The 20,725-nt window shown below is 43.2% G+C and overlaps 1 non-coding gene across 1 annotated transcript; it reads right to left on the reverse strand.

Moving 5' to 3' along the window:
• Nucleotides 1-18,928: 18,928 nt before the first annotated feature.
• On the reverse strand, nucleotides 18,929-19,120 carry LOC116988184. The gene has a single exon (XR_004415884.1). It is a non-coding gene; the product is annotated as a U2 spliceosomal RNA (small nuclear RNA).
• Between the last annotated feature and the right edge of the window lie 1,605 nt (nucleotides 19,121-20,725).

Here is a 20,725-nt window from a genome sequence, read left to right on the forward strand (position 1 = left end):
TTCCACCTCGGGCTTGGCCGCTCCGACAGGAGCGCCATTCCACCCTCGAGCTGGGCCGCTCCGACGGGAGCGCCATTCCACCTCGGGCTGGGCCGCTCCGACGGGAGCGCCACAGCCCCTCATGGGAGAGTCTCAGCCCCTCGCCAGGCTGCCCTCACGGGAGCGTCACAGCCCCTCACGGGAGCACCGTTCCAGCCCCGAGCTGGGCCGCCCTCACGGGAGCGAGCCCAGGGTGAGTCCTGACTGGCTGCCTCCGGAGTCTCGAGGTCGCCAGCTCCGCCATTAGGCCTCAGCGCAGTCGGAGGCAGAGAAGGGGGATACGACAAAAAAGTTGCATTCCCCCGAAGGGAGAGACAGCAAGCCCCGTTTTCAACCCCCCCCCCCCCCACATAAACACAACCTAAAAACCAAAAACTTAACTAGACAAAACGAAAAGAAGCAACACAAAAAAGTAAAGACAAACGGACTGCAGGTGAGCCGCAGCCGTTCACCAGCGCCGCCACTTCCGGTTGGAGTTGGGAGACTGGGGAGGGAATGTAGAAGTTTGTAGATGTGAAGAGGGAGTGGCTGGGAAGAAAGATCAGAATTATGAGATGGAAATATTTGAAATAATAAATGTCAATGAAGAGATGAAAAGACAGAGGCATATATTTTATGAATATTTTGCTAATGTATGTACGTCTATTGAAGGGGATGCAGGAAGATTACATTCAAATTTGCCTTGTCCACAGAAGACAGAGGGTGGTTGGGCATGGGGTGTTCTTCTGACAGGAGGCCTCTGACCAGTGGTGTTCTGTGCAGATGGCACAGAAATTGGTGGAGTTGTGACCAGTAATAAGGGTTGTCAAAGGACAGCAAGATATAGATCAAATGAGAAGTGGCAGATGGAGTTTAATCTGGACAAGTATGAGGTGTGGCCTCCAAAGGAGGTCAAATGTAAGGGAAAAGTAGAGAGGCAAAGACCATTAAGTTTTAAAGGTCTCAAAGGTCTTTTATTGTCACATGTACCAATTAAGGTACAGTGATATGTGAATTACCATACAGTCACACGAAAAAAAGCAACAAGCAACACAAATACATAAAAGTTAACATATACATTCACCACAGCAGATTCCCCACATTCCTCACTGTGATGGATGGCAAACAAGTCAAAACTTCTTCCTCTTTATTTCTCCCACGGTTGGGGCAGTCGAACCATCCGGCGGTCGAAGCTCCTGCGTCGTGGTGAACGAAACTCCCACGTCGGGGTGATCGAAACTCCCACAAAAAATTGCATCTCCGTTGAATTTCGCGCAAACCCACCATCTCCCCCCCCCCCCCCCCCCCCCCCCCCTCCACATGCACACATAAAACAAGCTACATTTAACACATCTATCTATACTATTACTAAAACTCTCATCTTGACCACTTCCGGTCTGCGTTGTAATTAAATTTGCGCAAAAAACGATCCCCCATACCGCTACGACTTTATGCCACCTTACTCACCATTCTCCTCTGCTGCGTCAAATACATTTTGTTTTCCGATCGGTGAAATAGTACAAAAGTAATGGTTTAAAAATTGTAAAAACCGCCCCTTCTAAAACCCACTGTCAATAAGTCAGTGAGGAGAATAAAAGGCTGAAGGGGCGCAGTGTGTTGAGTAGCTCGCAGGGAGTCAGCAGCTCACAGATGGCTTCTGCGGCGACCAGCACGAGCAGCTGGTCGCCGCAGAGTTGATGAGTTGAACCGGAGTGGGACCGGGATCTACTGCGTGAGGCCGAATGCTGAAGGTGCGGGGTGAGCAGAGTACGAGCACCCCCCCTTCCCCACAGTTCACCTTCCCCCTCCAGCCCACTCCCTTCAGCTGCTACCCGCTCCCACCCACTGCTAACTGCTCTCCCCACTCCTCTCCCTCCCCCTCCTCTCCCCACTCCTCTCCCTCTCCCCCTCCTCTCCCCCTCCTCTCACCACTCCCCACCCTCTCCCCCTCCTCTCCTCCTCCTCTCCCACTCCTCTCCTCCCTCATCTCCCCACCTCCTCTCCCCCTCCTTTCCCCCCTCCTCTCCCCTCCTCTCTCCTCCCCCTCCTCTACCCTCTCGTCCCCTCCTCTCCTCCCCATCCCCCCATCCCCCTCCTCTTCCTCCTCTCACTCCTCTCCCCTACCCCCTCCTATCCCCCCACTCCTCTCCCCCTCCCCTCCTCTCCTCCCTCCCCCTCCCCCCCTCCCCCCTCCCCCTCCCCCTTCCTCCTCCTCTACCCCCCTCCCCCCTATCCCCCCTCCCCCTAATCTACACCACTCCCCCTCTCCCCCTCCTCTTCCCCCCTTCTCCCCCTCTCTCCCCCCTCCACCCCTCCCCTCTCCCCCTCTACCATCCCTCGTCTCCCCTCCCCCTCCCCTTCCACTCCATATTAGTATACCCCACATTCGTCTCACAGAGTCTTTATCCCTGGGTGAAAATGAGAAATACTACAGGGCATTGCTTCAAGGTGATAAACGTAGAGGTGATTTATGACTTTTTTTACACACAGAGTGGTAGAGTGCTAGTGAGGTGGTGGAAGCAGATATGATAGCAATGTCGAGAGGCATTTGCGACAGGCCTGGGTGCAGCACATATTGACTGTGCCGACAGATGGGATGAATGGCTTGATGGTAGGAAGAGACACAGTGGGCCGAGGAGCCTATAGCTGTGCTGTACTGTTTTATATTCTGTTTACTGCATGGAACTGTCCTCTGCGTTTCATGTAACAATTTAATATTCTCTATTCTTTCACTTCAGAATACTCAGGAACAAACTTCATGTAAAGTTTTATCTGCTTCTGGTAACCCCATGACTCCGTCTGCTGATGGCTTGTCTTGGTTGCCTATACTTCTGTCCGTAAACTTTCCCTTACTTTTGATCCGAGATTTGGCCACATAATCAGAGGTACTTCTTCGAAATATAATTTCATGATCTGATCTGAAAGATAACCACTTACCTCAATTTTTATCCCAGCTTGCACTGTAAGTTCCCACAGGAGAGATCTTTCACAGCTTTCACAGTCTTTGCCTGTTCAACTGTATTAAACAAAAAAAACATTTCTAAGCTTGTATAATAGGTGTAACAGGATTCCCACACAAAACCAAACCCAGCTGTCATTGCACAATTTTGGTGCATACCTACACAGGCAGCATCTCGATTGGAAACCTGGAGCTGTAAGCTTTAGATGCTAAACTCTATTGGCAACATGTCCACCCACACAGATTCTGTTCTGCAGCATCCTCTCATTGCATCCTCTTCAGGCTCACAATATAGGAACACGGAGCACTAGGAGGACATTCAGCCTGTTAAACGAAGTCAGGGAAAGAGCCCTCAAGTCGTGGCCCTGTTTTCACCAATGTTTTCACCGCTATGCACATGAAGCACAAGAAGCGCAAGACAGACACCATTGTATGCAGATGCTGAGAAGTGTGTTCAACTCTGGCTGAACAACTTCTAATCCTGTGTGAGGACTCGATAAGAAGAAGCCTATTAAATTAACTCATCCTTTCGGTGAGATTGACATTTAAACCCCATACCCTCCTCCGGCAAAAAATTATATTCTCGGAATTACTAGCATGAATAAAACTAACAACCACTGCTTTTTGCATTATGGACTTCTCGACTTGTACCACCCCATGTGCGATGAAGTGGCTAAGCTTTGCTGTCAATTGGTCAGTCACATATTATTGTGCAGTCTTAAGCCCCTGTCCCACTTAGGAAACCTGAACGGAAACCTCTGGAGACTTTGCGCCCACCCAAGGTTTCCGTGCAATTCCCGGAGGTTCCCGGAGGTTTTTGTCAGTCTCCCTAATGGTCGAAAGTGGTTTCCGCTTCTTCTATGTTCCAGTGATTATTTCAAAACATTCAAAACCAGCCGCGACTAAAAATAGGTTGCCGTTTTGAAAATCGGTAATTTTTTAGTTGAAGCCGGTTGCGATGCTAGTTGAAGGTGGTTTGCCAGAGGTTGCAGGTAGTGGAAGGTCTTACCTACTTCTATGTTCCGGAAGGTCTTACCTTCCACTACCTGCAACCTCCGGCAACCACCTGCAACCTCCGGCAACCACCTTCAACTAGCATCGCAACCGGCTTTGACTAAAAAATTACCGATTTTTTAAACGGCAACTTATTTTTAGTCACGGGCGGTTTTGAATTTTTTGAAATAATCGGCGGAACATAGAAGAAGCAGGAACCACTTTCGACCATTAAGGAGACTGACAAAAATCTCCGGGAACCTCCGGGAACCGCACAGAAACCTTGGGTGGGGCGCAAAGTCTCCAGAGGTTTCCGTTCAGGTTTCCTAAGTGGGGCAGGGGTATAACTAAACTCAACCACTTGCAAAGAGGTCTCTATTTACCCCATGCTGCCAATTTAAAGCTTTAAACATTTTAATCAAATCATCTGTAGACCTTCTCTACGGGCCTATCGTATCTAAGAACTTCTCAATTAGAGCATAGTTAACATTCTTGCCCCACTTCTAATATAATTCTCATTGGTTATGGTGCTGACACTGCATTATGTATGGATCTGACATTTTCTTCTCCCCTTTAAACCTCCTTAGTTATAACGTACAACATCCAATTTGTACTCAACTATTATTTCTGTCATCCATGTTTATGGAACTAAGTCATTTAGTCCTCCATGCTTCCTCGGTTTTCATTATATTAAGGTTCAGATTTATCCTACTTTGGTCCAAAAGACTGACTCCTCCCACAATTACACTGAAATGCACGAGTTTTGCCCACTCATTTGATCCACCTTTGTATTTTTATCCTTTTGGCTGTGCAACTCATCATATCACCAATCCGTGTGCTATTAACAGAATAGGATGTATGTCTACATTGAGCTCATTGGGCTGTTGTTGGGCAAGTTGTTCCCTCATGTGGAATGGTCCAAACAGCCAGTGAACTAATCATGTTATGCGGCTGCACATCATTATTCCCCCCTCGCAATTATGGAAAGTAGAAACATTACTATATTTTCCAATTCTATACCTTCATCTAAATTATACCTAATATCGTATTTTGAACTGAGGTAAGATGTTTCACTTCTAGTCTTGCCATTTGCCTTTGAAAGAAAGCAAAATGCTAACTTGGAATAGAAAAAAATGTAGAGCTGTGGAAAAGAGCCAGGAAATAGAATGAGTTGGAAAGCTCTTTCAAAGAACAGTCTTGAGCATGGACTGAATGGCCTCATCTATGGGGATGGATTTACAATTCTTGCTTTTCTGGCTTTTGATGACAAATAAAAGCAGAATATTCAGTGACTGCATCTTCTCTGCTCTGTGAGGTGTCGGTGTTAGGATCATCTGTCAGCTGTGATGCATGGTATGTTATAGCCTAGATGTTTTTGCCAGCTGAATCTGTAAGATTTGACAGTGTGGATTCATCTCATCAGAACTGGATATGAATAATAATAGTCTAGGTCAGCTTTTTTCCACCTTCAACCTGGAATGTGAGCAAAATTTGACATTTCACAATCCTTCTCAAACTACCTGAATTAATGGATAAAAATCAAACATCTTCAGAGGCTGAAAATCTGAAATAGAAACAAAAAATGCTGGAAACTACCAGCAGGTCAGTCAACATCTATAGGAAGAATCACAGAGTTGATATTTCAGGTTGAAGAACCTTTGACAGAATAGATGCTGCCTGATCATCTGAATGTTTCTGGCATTTTATGGTATTATACTTGAATGACTAAACATGGGTTTACAACATTGTTAAAAGCTGACGTTCAACGATTGCCAGCCTGAATTCCTGCTTATACCTGTTTATTGATTTTTTTTTTTGTTGGATCAGCTTGTGATGTGACAAGTGTTCTGGTCCCAACAGGGAATCTATTAAATTCCATTAAATGATCAAGAATATTAAAATAAAACTTGTCACTGTAATGGTGGTGAAGAAAATATGGGATCGTTGTAAAAAATAATTACATTCACTTTTGGCGCACAAGGAAGGAAATCTACCACCCTAACGAGGTCTGGCAGGTTTATGGGTCCTTATCAAAGAGGAGAGAATCAACACAAGGAATGTACCTACAGTACCTGAACTCATTAATCGACCAGTTTTAGTGCATCTTCCCATCACACTATTGGAAGGAATGACCGCTCTACGGCCTTGTGGAATCAAAGACATCTTTTTGTCCCTGTACGCCAATATCATTATGTTAAATTGATCTTGTTGTGTTTGTCACCTAGTGCAGATCTGTATTGTACCACATACTGTAACAGCACAGCCATTTACATTACTCTTTCAAGCCTTCAACCGCCTCTGCATTAGTCAAGGGTTTAAGAGAATATGTCAAGAGTGGGTCCAAGTATAATGAAAAATAACCAGACAAAGCTACAATGTTGGACTAAATGTTTGCTAAATAGCAAATGCATATCTAGACAATTCACAACCAACCTATCAGATCAAAGTTCTGCAGTCTTAGCCCAGCTAGTTTGACAGGGAGTTGGCAGTTAAGCAGGGAACCGTTGTAGAATGCTTCAGGAACATTCCCATATACATGATGGCAGTGTCCCAGTGTGCAAGTGACAAAGATAAGAGTAAAGTAATGAACATTGAACATACAACAGAAGAACAGGCCATTCGGCCAATAATGTCCATGCTGCAACCACCATAAAGGCCACAATCTAAGGTCTTGTCACCATTGGATACACAGGTTGGGTCCTCAGCAATAGCCTCTGGAACAAGTTATGTGTGTATTGTGTAAAGAAGAAACATGAATTACATCTATACATTGTTAGAGAATGCATTGATTTCATGGTACAATGGTAAATGTACATGGTACATGGACACATGGTAAAGAAAGGTGTATTCATTTTAATTGTTTTATATATTTTTATGAATATGAGAAATTAAAAAATTAGTTCACATCCAACCATGGCATCTGAGGATTTAACTTCAAATTTAAAAAAGAATCTGGATTTATAGTTTTTCAAAAATTAGTCTCAGGAATGGCAAAAATAGCAATAGTAGATTTCCCTAAAAGCCCACTAAGCTTCAGACAAAGAAATCTGCTGCTTACATGGTCTGGCCCAGGTAACCTGACTTGATTGACTCTTAAATACTTGCTAACTACTTGTTAACTACTTATTGTCAAAGACTAGAGGGAATACCTTTAAGGTCCGAGTGGGATAGTTTCACGGAGATATGCGGGACAAAATTATTTTACACACAGTGGTCGGTGCCTGCAACATACTGCTAGAGGCTGTAGTGAAGGCAGATCTGATAGTGGCATATAAAAGGCTTCTTCATAGGCACACACACATGCAGGAGATGGAGGAATATGGATCATGTATCAGCAGAGGAGATTTGTTCATCTCAGCATCATGTGTGGCACGGACACTGGGGCTCATAGGGCCAGTTCCTGTATTATACTGTTCTGTTTTATGTACTTTTATGGGCAATTAGAGATTTACATTATTTATCTGCTTGGCCAGTAATATAAACATTCCATGGACAAACCAATTTAGAAAATCCATCTCATCTTCCTCCAGTGATCTTCATCATCTTCAACTAATTAATTTCACTCCACATAATATGGAACACTGTTTATTATACAGGTGATGGAACTGGAAAACATGTCACGTGTAGCTGACTATCATCTTTACAGGGACAAGTAGAGGTGGGCATTAAATGCCAACCTTGCCAGCAATGCCCATCATACCTTGCAACAGAATGAAATCGACTAGTTAACATTGTTAATTATTATAAATTGCCTGACTGTTTCGGATCCCTGCACAAAAGTGTTTTTTTTTTTCTCTTCTAGATTCTTTAATGAAAGAATCAAGAGCTTCATCCCTATTTACTAGTCCAAAGTACCGTAATTATTCTCATGAGTCATCGGATTTCCTCTATTTTCTCTGATTCAGCTGTGGCTCAGCTGGTTGTGTTCTTGTCTCTGACTCGAGAGAAGTCTGGGTTCACTCCAGGGAAATAATTGCAAACACTGATGCACCACTAGAGCCTTGCATTGCCATGGGTGCCATGTCCTGGATTGGATGTTGAAGAGGCCCATGAATTTGTCAAATGGAAATAAAGGCACTAAATTTCAAAGGATTAAGGAAATAATTTCCAGTGTCCTGTCCAATGTGTATTCTTCAATAAACATCAATGAGAAGCACAAAATGACCTGGTTGTTGTCGCACTTTGTCTGTGAGATATTTCTATGTGCACATCGGTACTCATTTATCCTACATTACATCACTGACTACTCTTCAAAGGTACTAATCAGATGTAACATGTTTTTGGATGTTTTTCCACAGAAACTTTCATTTTGGTGATGGTTCTGTACTTAAAGTTAAATAAACTGCAGGGTGGAGTTGAGGAACAAAGGTGTGGACTAGTTGGTGGCACTTGCATAGATCCAGCATAGTTTCAATAGGCTGAATGGACTTGTTGTGCTGCTTGTTTCTAAGGTCATTCTGGGATGTAAATTCAATGTCAATTCCATAACTTAGTGAGCAAAATCCAATAAAAAACTAGAAGGTTTAAACTATGTTCAGTTAATTAATTCATCTCAGCTTTAAAGAGTTTGTTCAAATGTCTAACGAAAAACATTGGTAGAATTCAAGCCTCCTGCTTGACTTAATAGTAACGACCAATATGTTCTTTTGTGGCCACAGAATTTTATCTCAGAACTTATTGAGATACAATATTATAATAAGATACAAAGATTGCCATTTTTGTACAGAGTTTTAATTGACATCGCTGTGAGTTACAAGCAAGGTGGGGCATGTATCTGAATATACAACAAGCAATGAATTATACATTAGGTAGAATTACTTTACCCAGATAACAGAAGGTTACATTAAAGTTTGAGGAGGGATAACTAATAACAGAAACTACTAATTCCTCTCCTGATAAAATCTGGAAAAGTTCACCAGGAAAGAAAACACCATGAGTGAAGATTAGTCATGTACAAATTGTGTGTAGAAAATCACTGTCACAATTGTAATGTATCCATCCGCCTTGGTTGGCAGCGTGGGAAGCAATATTCCTTAGTTTGTCTGAATTAAAGCGAAGTCAGTACATGTAGCCACATTCAATAACGCTTTGTTTGGTGGCATTCTGTATTAGTTGAAGAGTGAAACAAAAATCAGATAATGTTAGAAATACGGATCAACAGCGAATCAACCAGCACCTTAAAGAAGAATGTGCAAGGCTATGTTGGCCACAGTCATCAGGTGAACTTTGCTTTCAGTTTCTCAGGTTTTATTTCAATGTCTTTGGTGAAATATCGACAAGATCTATTAAAGGTGAAATATCTTCAAGATCTATTCCCCATTCGGGCACATTGGACATTGAGCAGCACCCACTGCGAGCACGGGGAAGGTAACTATGGAACCCGCATCTGATTCCCTATCTAATTTTGAATAAATGGAAGACAAACATGTTTGAAATTGCCCAAACTTCTCTCCCAGGAACATACAACTGTAAAACAAGCCATCCCCTGTAATCCTGGTCACCAACAACCCAGCCCATTACATACGTGATGGTGAGTTGTCTCTCACAAGTAAACCATGCAACAAACAGAAGTAACACAGTGTGCAAGTGTGTTGTTCATTGTCGAAAGCATCTGATTGGAGAGGCTAGATCTTGGGCATCCCATACAAGAGATTAACAAATAATTCTTGCAACTCTAATTGGAGTCATACACTGTGGAAATGGCACTTTGACCAATCAAATCCACGCTGACCATCAAGGACACATTTATGAAATTCTTGCTTTGTACTGGCCCACATTTCCAACTAACACATGCCTACATAGTAGAGGCAGTTTACAGTGGCAATTAAAACTGACCTCCCCACACATCTTTGGCATGTGAGAGGAAATCGAAAACCCTGAAGACAACTCACACAGTCACAGTGAGAGCATGCAAACTCCACACAGAAAGCCCCAGAAGTCAGGTTTGAACTCGAATTGCTGGAGCTAAGTGGCTATATTTAAAAGGGAGTTAGATGTGACCCTTGTGGATAAAGGTATCAGGGGGTATGGAGAGAAGGCAGGTACAGGATACTGAGTTGGATGATCAGCCATGATCATATTGAATGGCGGTGCAGGCTCGAAGGGTCGAATGGCCTACTCCTGCACCTATTTTCTATGTTTCTACTAGTTGCACCACTGTATATTTTGTTCAATTTACAATGTGCTTCTAAAGGGCATGGTCAAACAAGACATGGGTCACATAAAACAATTTTAGGGTAGGTAACAAGCAAACATGGTTACAATAGGTTTTAAGGAATACCTTGAAGATGGAAGCAGAGGTTGTGGGGTGGAGGAGTTCAGCCTAATTCTGTGATTTAGGGTCTTGGCAGTCGAAGGTGTGGCTAGATGATGCAGTCATTAAACAGGGGAAATTGCAAGAGGCCTGAGTTTGTGGAACAAAGATATTTCTGACCAGCCAGCAACCTCCCTGCATTCTCATTTGCTGTCCAACTGTTGATGTTAGATTAGATTGTCTGAAAATGAAAATGTGACAGGGGTCTTGGAATGAAGAACGAGTGCGCACGGAGTGAATCCAAATTGGTACAAACAAGCTTGGAACTCAAAGTGAGAAATCCTTGCCTTTTCATGCAGGTGATGGCATTTTATGAGGTACACAATACATAACTCCTGGGCTTTTGGGAATTTTGCCAAATCACACAGCCATCTCATGCTGCTGATTAAATTGCTTCCTCTGTGGACAGCTGTTTAGTTTCTGTTCCCGATATCCCCGATGACCATCATAGAATTATTGCAAAGTGTGCAAGTTCAGCAAAGTAAAACGAGCCGTGATGTTGACAGCCACTGGTTCCCTCGTACATTGACTTCACAGATGTGGGCACTGCAACCTTTAGAACCTGACGCGAGTCAGCATAACCTGGACCAAAACTGTTAGCATTCCTCCATCTTCCTCAATTTAGTTTAGCTTAGTTTAGAGATACAGAGTGGAAACAGGCCCTTCGGCCCATCAAGTCCGCACCGACCTGCAATCCCGGTGCATTAACACCATCCTACACACTAGGGACAATTTATAATTTTTCCTAGCTAATTAAAACTACAAAACTATATGACTTTAAAGTGTAGGAGAAATCAAGAGCACCCAGAGAAAACCCACGCAGGTCACGGGGAGAATGTGCAAACTCCGTACAGACAGCACCCATAAAGTCAGGATGGAACCCGGGTCTCTGGCGCTGTAAGGCAGCAACTCTACTCCTGCACCACCATGGCACCCACGACAGCATAGATGTAGAGAAAACATAAGCTCTTTTAGTAGCAATCAAATTTCAGAGCCACAAATACAAATATAAAATCATCACTGATAAATCTAATTGGTAATTCAGCACTGTTCAGAGATGTAATAAAAGGAACTGCAGATGCTGGTTTATACTGAAGATAGACACAAAATGCTGGAGTAACTCAGCAGGTCAGGCAGTATCTCTGGAGAAAATAGCTAGGTGATGTTTCAGCTTGGGAGATGATTTGACTCTGGATCTTGTGAATAATCCACTTGAATAAGTAATTGAAGAAGCACATAGAGATGGAAATGAGAGGAATATGTAAAGGAGAATGGAATGGAAGTAATGATGACAAGGCAAATGAAAAGGTGGGGGAACAAGGCTAAAACAAACACCTCCGTCTGAAGAAGGGTTTCGGCCCGAAACGTCGCCTATTTCCTTCGCTCCATAGATGCTGCTGCACCCGCTGAGTTTCCCCAGCAATTTTGTGTACCTCCATAGATCAGTTGGACTGAGTTGCCAGCTCCTCTATTTTATATCCTGTGTGATTTTCAAAAGCATAAGGAGTTTCCATTAAAACCATGACAAAAACCACCATGAAAGTCTCCTCATCACCGAGGTGGCAACGGAAGGGAAAACATAGCCGGGAAGCTACATGGAAACATTTTTTTTCCCATGCAACCATTTCTTCTGTTTGCCATTTCCAAAGTAATTTTTAAGTGGTTCTCTAATTCCCAATCGAAATTGTGTTATAACTAATTAGGCCCATGTAATACAAGTAGCATTTCCTAATTCATCAATCTCATTATATCCAATTCACATTGTGGAAGCACATGTTCTAGCAGAACCATCTGTACAAAATTAATGGAACTCGCTATGCTTGCCCACACTTGGCTAAATGCTTAACTTTTACGAGTAATTCCTAGCTATTCACCATTTGACGCTTGGCTTTGCATACTCTGTTTAAATATGGGCTGCCAGCCTGTGTCCATGCAAGGCAGCAAGAGAATGCTGGAGGGCTTGAGATGGGGACATTTGCAGCTAGGGACCCTGTTAGGCGCTCCCCCCCGGTGAATGCTATGTACTTACCTGTGAGTGCAGGCCTCGTGGCTGTGAGTCTGGAATCAAGGGGTTAAAGGCTCCTGTACCCGATTGGCCAAGCTGCGTCAGGTGACGGGTGACTCATCTGAAGCTTAAATACCAGAGTCTCCCAGGATTCTCTCTCTTCTTCGTCGACCCTGACTTGTGAGCAGACTGCTGGTGTGAGCTGCGGAAGGCCTGGCCACATAGCATAGAACTTTGTGTACTTTCACCATTACTTGTTAACAAATATTGAATTGGGACGGATAAGGGCTGACCTTAGTGTTTTTGTGTATTTTGTTTCAGGGCTATATCTCTTTAGGCAGGTTTTAGAGTCTCCGGTTCGACGGTCCATCACGTGGCTGGCTGGAGCACTTAAATTGTTTGTCAGTCCATCCATATCCCTGACTGGGTTGTTTGAATCAGGTTTGGGTTTTGTGTTCCATTGAATAATTAAAACTATTTTTGAACTTGAACCTGGTTTTTGAATTATGTTACGCGGCTCTGAAGTACCTGCATTCAGGAATCGTAACAGACCCCATGCATCTGGTCCTATGGACGTAACAGAGGGAGATAACTGAATAAGAAGGTAGTGGGTAGGGAGGAGGGGTGGATGGGAGAATAATGGTAGAGATGACAAGCACAATCAGGGATTGGGTGAAGTCGGAGTGATTGGACATCAAAAGTTAAGCATTGAGAGGGACTACAAGATTTAACAGCAGGGACATCGCCCATTCAAGAGGATTGGATAGTGAACATTTTTTATGGTAGCTTTGCATATCTTATTATTCCTGACCCACAAACAGCGCACAAACATTTTATTTTTAACTTATTCTCCCTACATCCTTTCTTGTTCTGCCACTCACTTACGTACTAAGAGCAATTATCTCACTGTATATGTGGGATGTGGGAGGAATCCAAAGCACTTGGAGGAAACTGATGTGGCCGCAGGGAGAACTTGCAAATTTCACACAGGCCAAGTTCTCAAAGGGAACAGCATAGTGGACAACTGTTAGAACTGCTGCCTCACAGCGCCAGAGACCTGTGTTCAATCCTAACCTCAGGTGCTGTCTGTGTAGAATTTGCACATTCTTTTTTATTATTATTTATTTATTTATATATTATTATTTTTTTGAAATAAGTACAATTATGTGGTACCACAGTACCTAATACTTGTTGACATATTATATTTCATATACAACTTCTTATTTTTTAATTTAATAATAAAGCAGGAATAAGGAAGAAAAGAGTCGAAAAGAGGAGATTGACATAAATTCTCACTGTGACCATGTGGGTTTTTTTCCATGTGCTCCAGTTTCCTTTATAACCCAAAGATATGCAGGTTTTTAGGATAAATGGCCTCTGTAAATTCCACTTAGTTGGCCGAAGGGTCTGTTTCCATACTGCATCTCTAAAACTAAAACAAATCAGGCTGAAGCTAGACAAATGCACAGTACCAACTCTACATAAACGCTAGACCCGATGGCTACTAGATGCATCACTATGCTGCCCATTCATCTTTTCTTTCCAACCATGCTACACCTCCCTCCCTTCAAGTAACTCTTGCATCCCTTCTTTCTCTGTGTCCCTTTCCCACTCATGTCGTACTAGCTTCAAAGTCGTCTTGTTGAGTCTCATTATCTGTAACTCGTTTTCACCCAGCCCACAGCTAACAATGTCTCTTATCATACTGCTACTTTTATACATACGAACTTTTATCATAGCCTGCTAATTTTTTACATATCTTTTATTAATTTGTTCTATATCACTGTCCATATCTCTCGCTTCCCTTTCCCCTGAATCTCAGTCTGAAGAAGGGTCTCTACCCAACACGTCAACTACCCCTTTTCTCCACAGATGCCATCAGTCTGAAGAAGGGTTTCGGCCCGAAACGTCGCCTATTTCCTTCGCTCCATAGATGCTGCTGCACCCGCTGAGTTTCTCCAGCATTTTTGTGTACCTTCGATCTTCCAGCATCTGCAGTTCCTTCTTGAACACATGCTATCTGACCCGCTGAGTTACTCCAGCTTTCTGTGCCTATCTTCGGTGTAAACCAGCATCTGCAGTTCCTTCGTGCACATAAAATGTGACAGTGCCTGATGTTAAAGAAGTTTCAGGAGCACCTAAGTTTCAGGAATGAGTTCCAGCATTGCCGGTATGACTGAGGTTTCATTTGTTCAAAATCAGGTTAATCCAGTGAGAGTAATGTTCGCACAGAACTCATCAGTAGCACAAATAAAGAAGCAACACCAGATTTGTGAATGACTTCTTCTAATCTACAAAGTTAATTAAACCTTCATAGTGAAATATAACCACAACTAAGGCCATATTATCATGGCCATACCCTGAATAAAGTCTATCCAAATAGCCCCTGAAAAAATTGATTGGCTAAAATGGAAATATAAACTATATCTGAAGTTTGGAATTAAATAAGTAAGTCATCTGCCTACCGTGATAAAAAGGTCTACCCAAAGGAGCTCAGAGGGCTGATTAAAACAAAATAAATGAATTCAGTACCAATCTCATGCCTAAGTGGCGGTCACGGTGGCGCAGCGGTAGAGTTGCTGCCATACAGCAAATGCAGCGCCGGAGACCCGGGTTCGATCCCGACTACGGGTGCTGTCTGTACGGAGTTTTACGTTCTCCCCGTGACCTGTATGGGTTTTCTCCGACACATTCCAAAAACGTATAGGTTTGTAGGTTAATTGGCTTGGTAAAGGTAAGAATTGTCATTGTCCCTAGTGTGTGTAGGTCTGTTTCCACGCTGTATCTCTAAACTAAAAGTATCAAGCTTAGCATTTGTTAATAAGCCAGAAATGATGATCGATATCAACCCCTGCAGAATTAGAGAGGAGGAATATATGGCTACAACTGAGAAATATTACCAGATTTAAACCAAGACAAAGTACTCAATGGCCTGAAAGTAAATTTGCAACTTGGCAAGTAATCTTGAATGAAAAGAGCTCCCATTGTATCGCATTTAATTCTCCTTTTTGGCAGGTACAGATTGGCATATTTGCCTTCAATGTGTTTCAATATTTGTTGCATTTCAACACAAGGCCAGCAATAGAATTTAAAAAAAAGGCTTGCCTTTTTTGTCATCTCTCATGACCTCATGACCCAAAGGATTCTTCGGCCAGCCATCAGTGTTTTATTTTCTGTGGTTGCAGGCACCACAAAAACAGCTGTGCGGAGAGATGATGTTAGAGGGGGCAGTGAATCTCTCTAAGCTGAACTAAAGAACAGAAAAGGGGCAACCACACTTTTTGGAAGTCCACTCTTTGGACCTCCAAACTGTCAAGAACAATAGAAGAGCAAGTTTGGAGGTTAATCTCTGACAAGTGGAAATGGAAAGGGCAACAATAATGGGATATTTCAGTAACTACTAAATTAATGGAACACCAACACAATACAATAGTAAGATGAATACGATGAGGGATTACGTGAAGACCCCGCCAGCACGCGTGCGCGACATTCTTCAAAGCAGCGGTGTGGAATCACAGAAAATAGTAATTGAAGTAAACATAGTTGACCTTTATAATTGAGGGCGGGAGCGGAGGGCACGTAATCCCTCATCGTAACTCCTCATAAAATAAAGATAAAACTTCAAACTGGTAAATTCTCGTTTAATCTTACTATTTTACTTCGGAGTCACGTGAGTGACTACGTGAAGAATTTAAAGCTATATGATTTCAAGCCGTGGAACAGTCCATGCTTCACTCACTGCCGAAGTCATTCAAGGGAGGAAGTGTGTTATTGTATTCAGACATGCATCCAATTCAGGCAATAACAATTTATTTTAACAAAATAATCCACCCTAGGGCTAAATATATTGCAGAATTCAAACTTGATTCTGCAATACCGTAGGTTTGTTTATTGGCTTATTATAAAGAATTGGAAGGTCTTTCTCTTGACCATCCTGCTGTAGCCAGGATATGGTCCATAGGCACTTCCTTGTCTCTAGCTGCCGGTGTTGCTGTTGCCCTCGTGGATAGAAACTTAAGATGTCAGTATCCACCCCAGCAGCTCCCAAGCCTGTCTGAGCCATCTAGCGATGGTTAGTGCTGATACCCGGCCATTAGGTTGTTTATGGCTGCCCATAGTGCTAATTTACTTCCTCTTAAGTTTTAGTAGTTTTAAGGTATAATAGTAAGATTAAACGAGAACTTACCAGTTTGAAGTTTGATCTGTATTTTATGAGGAGTTACGATGAGGGATTACGTGAAGAACCCGCTCAGTGCGCAGGCGCGGCATACTTCCAAGCAGCGGTGTGGAATCACAGATAGACACAGTTATTTGAAGTAAACATAGTAAAGATAAGGAGACATCAATTTATTAGTTTGATCCATATAATGAGGGTGGGAGCGGAGGGCACGTAATCCCTCATCGTAACTCCTCATAAAATACAGATCAAACTTCAAACTGGTAAGTTCTCGTTTAATCTTACTATTTTACTTCGGAGTCACGTGAGTGACTACGTGAAGACTTCAAAGCTCTGTGATTTCAAACCGTGTAACAGTTCATACTTCACTCGCTGCCGAAGTTATTCGAGGGAGGAAGTATGTTATCGTAATCAACCATGAATCTGTTTGTAAAAACAATAATGGTGTTATTAACAATAAGACCAATTGCTCCCCCGGGCTTAAATTATATATTTTTTGCAGATTCTTTTTCTGCAAACGATACAGGTTCTGTCAGTGGTTTGTTATAAAAGTTTGGAACGTATACTCCCTAGACCACCCTGCAGTAGCGAGGATGTGGTCCATAGGCTCGTCCATCCTCTTAGTTACTGACGTGGAAGCTGTCCTGGTGGAATAAGATTTTATACACGTTAGTATTTACTCCAGCAACTCCCAGTACCTGCTTGAGCCACTAGAGATAGTTTAGCTCGTCACCCGACCATGAGGTTTCCTGTGGCTGACCCATAAGGCTTTTTCCTCTCCCTTGGTATTCCTTATTGTGTCGATCTCTAAGTGGGTCATGACACATAAAACGTGGTTCAGGTGGGTATGCCCGGAATTTCATGACTGGACCTGATGTTCCTGGTCTGTTCTGTTTGGCCAACCCTTGAATGGGCATGTGACACTATCTGGTGTTATAACCATGTTGTCCCATCGCAGTAGATGGGAGAGCTGGCTCTTTGTGTTGATGTAAGGCCACCAGCATGTCCATCTTCAGGGTAGGCTGTTCCAGGGTGAGTGACCTGGCTGGTGATCATCCCCTAAGGTATGTCAGGATTTCACTGACATCCCAATTTGGGTGTACCTATTTCTGGGGAATGGATTGATATACCTCTCCTGTATCTGATCACCAGTGAGCGGTACCCAAGTTGAGTAGGCTGACAGAACATGTCCTTCATTGTGGTGAAGACCTGCCAGGAGCTCCAGTACAGTTTTTGTTATAGTTGAATGTGTAATTCCTGTTTTGGAAAACAGTGTACCATTTCTTGATGCTCCTCAGGTATGTTCCCTAGGTAATTTCAGCAAATATTTTTGGTTTAAATGTATGTTTACAGTATTTAGCTCACCTGATAGGTGAGTTACTGATGGTCAAACATGTTTGACGACATACGGTTTCCAATTGTTAATAAATTGTCACCTAATATTGATGTTCTCCGCCCAAGTGGTTTGGTATATGCCACCACTGTGATGTTGTTATCTTATAAACGAACATGCAAATTTGGTGGATTACTGAGCAAATGCTTCACTAGAATTAAGTAAGTTAATATATAACATGTTTAAGTCAATTCATATTGGCATTAAGTATTACAAGCTCAGTAACACATCAGGACTTGGTCCACTGTAATTTGCGTAGTACCCGACTGATGAAGCCATAGTACCTATTGAAGAGGTAGAAGGGAAGGAAAACATAGAGATTAGGTTCCCCCCACCCCTCAATACGCGGGAATGTCTCCATTTCCGCTGCCTTGAGATTGGTTTCATGTGACGTAAGTTAGTACGTGGTGATTTAATTGGATATAAGGAATCGATATCTGGTGTCCATATTGCTTAGTAATTTCAGCAAATATTTTTGGTTTAAATGTATGTTTACAGTATTTAGCTCACCTGATAGGTGAGTTACTGATGGTCAAACATGTTTGACGACATACGGTTTCCAATTGTTAATAAATTGTCACCTAATATTGATGTTCTCCGCCCAAGTGGTTTGGTATATGCCACCACTGTGATGTTGTTATCTTATAAACGAACATGCAAATTTGGTGGATTACTGAGCAAATGCTTCACTAGAATTAAGTAAGTTAATATATAACATGTTTAAGTCAATTCATATTGGCATTAAGTATTACAAGCTCAGTAACACATCAGGACACATAAGATGTTACTCAAAACAGGTGGAAGTGTACAAACATAATCCTTCCTGCCGATAAATTCCATGATAGCACTACAGATTAATCCATTTGCCCCCATATTACAGGTATGGAGATAGTTTTGAACACTAGTATCTCAGCTCATAGGAAAGGTACAAAGTTCAGTAGCTGGTAATGCTGCTATATCCCAATTACTTTGCCACGTAGTTGATTGGTGGTTAATGCACCATGACTGATAGTCTTAATGAATACCAGATAACAAAGTTGTGGATGGTCAACGTAAATATCTGGATATATATTTTGTGCACCGTTCCCAGAGGCACTGCAATACTGGGTCAATGCGTGGAGTGGACGGAGCAAGCCCCTATTCCATCTCCCTGTTCCAAATTTCAATTTAATATATGGTCCCTAGATAAGGGACGTATCAGATTATTAAACTGATAAGAACAGATACTACACTTGATCTTAGCCAAAAGGCCGAGAAGCGATGCAGCTAAAGCTGTATCCAAGGATAGTTTGTCGTTAATATGTAGACATGCCATGACGGAATGTTTCTAAGTGTCAGGGCTAGTTGATTCTGGATAACTTTGACTTAAATGCCGCAACGCTCATCATGGTTACTCCATCCAGGTAATTGCGGTATATCCGAAACTTATATGAGAAGGTACTGAATAATGTGCATCTTCAAGGTCGATGTCTACCATAAAGTATCCTTGGATCCATGGTAGTAGTTACAAATCCCATGAATGGGTATACCTGGTGAAATACTCAAGTGGTTTATCAACGATGGTGCGACATTCATCATCGTGGGAGGGTAGACCCCTTGGGGTGCTTGCTGAATTGGTGGCAAGATATTAATTCTATTCCCCTTGTATTTATTTTTTGGTATATAACTACCAAGAGTGATAGCTTCCTAACCAGGCGTGATTCACCCACCCCTTGTTAGTACAACCCTTAACCTTTATGTGATGGTAGGAACCATACTTATCTGTCTTCATTGTTGTATTCTTCGGTTTCTGGTTCCTTGTTCTTGTAGGGATGATGTTTGTTGGGGGGTGGCGCATTTTCCCTGGGGCCTGCTCTGGGCCGTGGCCTAAAATGCTACGGGTTTGGCATGCAGGCCCTGAGCTTTCACCAGTACCATGAGGTAGACGCACCTGGTGGACACGTAGAGGTACTGCTGTCTGGTTTAGTGTGGTGCTCATTCCAGACTCTTCCCTCTTGTGCCGAATAGTTTGAACACTTCGTCCAGTTTTTTAGGACTGGTTTGGTAAGTGCCAGGTAGCAGGATCTGTGCTTGTGAGGTCGGCGTTCTCATAGTCCTGTTAATTTCATAGATTGAGGGCAGGTTTGTGAGTTCATTTGAGAAGTTATGAGGTATACCGTTGAACAGTAGGGTCAGGTGTTTTGCCATACTACCCTGCCCTTCTGGAATGAGCAGGTGGATATGATAGCCGACGTCAGGGTACCAAATGCATTTTTTAAATATTTAGGTTAAATGCGCTGCTCAATGTATCCCCCAATAATGGCGGGCACTTTGAGTAAATGCAATTTAGGGGAGGCGTGATAAAACCAACGCCTCATGGCTACCTGTCTTGGAGAGGTTTTCTGGAAAAGACAGGTAGTAAGCTGGCCATCAGTTGAGACTGAAAAGCCATCTCGCTAGTGGTGGAGCCACATAGCGGCCACACCCAGCACCTCTTCCTGATCCTGTACCTCAAGCATACTCCCGATTTTGTTCAGCCAGTGACCCCTCTTCATGACCAGCCCAGCCCCTGGTCACCCCAAAGCTAACCACACTAAGGAGGAAGCGATGGGCAGTGCCTAGGCACTGTGGAGGGTGTGCCTGAACCCTCCAGCGAGACTGCCCCTCACGTAGCGTGTCTCGCAGGAGCTCCTGCTCCAGGAGCCGCTCCAGCGGCTCAGGCGGCTGTCTCTCTCCCATGAGGGTGAAGAGACGTCCCCTCCGACAAGTCGGAAGCCACCGGCCGGATGCCTCTTCGGATGGCTGAACATCCAGCCCGCAGCTCAGGCACTAGCGGGACTGGCCTCGGCGCGGTGTGGGGATAGCGGAGCGCCCGGTAAATGTTCCTA

The sequence above is a fragment of the Amblyraja radiata genome, chromosome 26 (genome assembly GCF_010909765.2).
Source record: "Amblyraja radiata isolate CabotCenter1 chromosome 26, sAmbRad1.1.pri, whole genome shotgun sequence".
Classification (NCBI taxonomy): Eukaryota; Metazoa; Chordata; class Chondrichthyes; order Rajiformes; family Rajidae; genus Amblyraja; species Amblyraja radiata.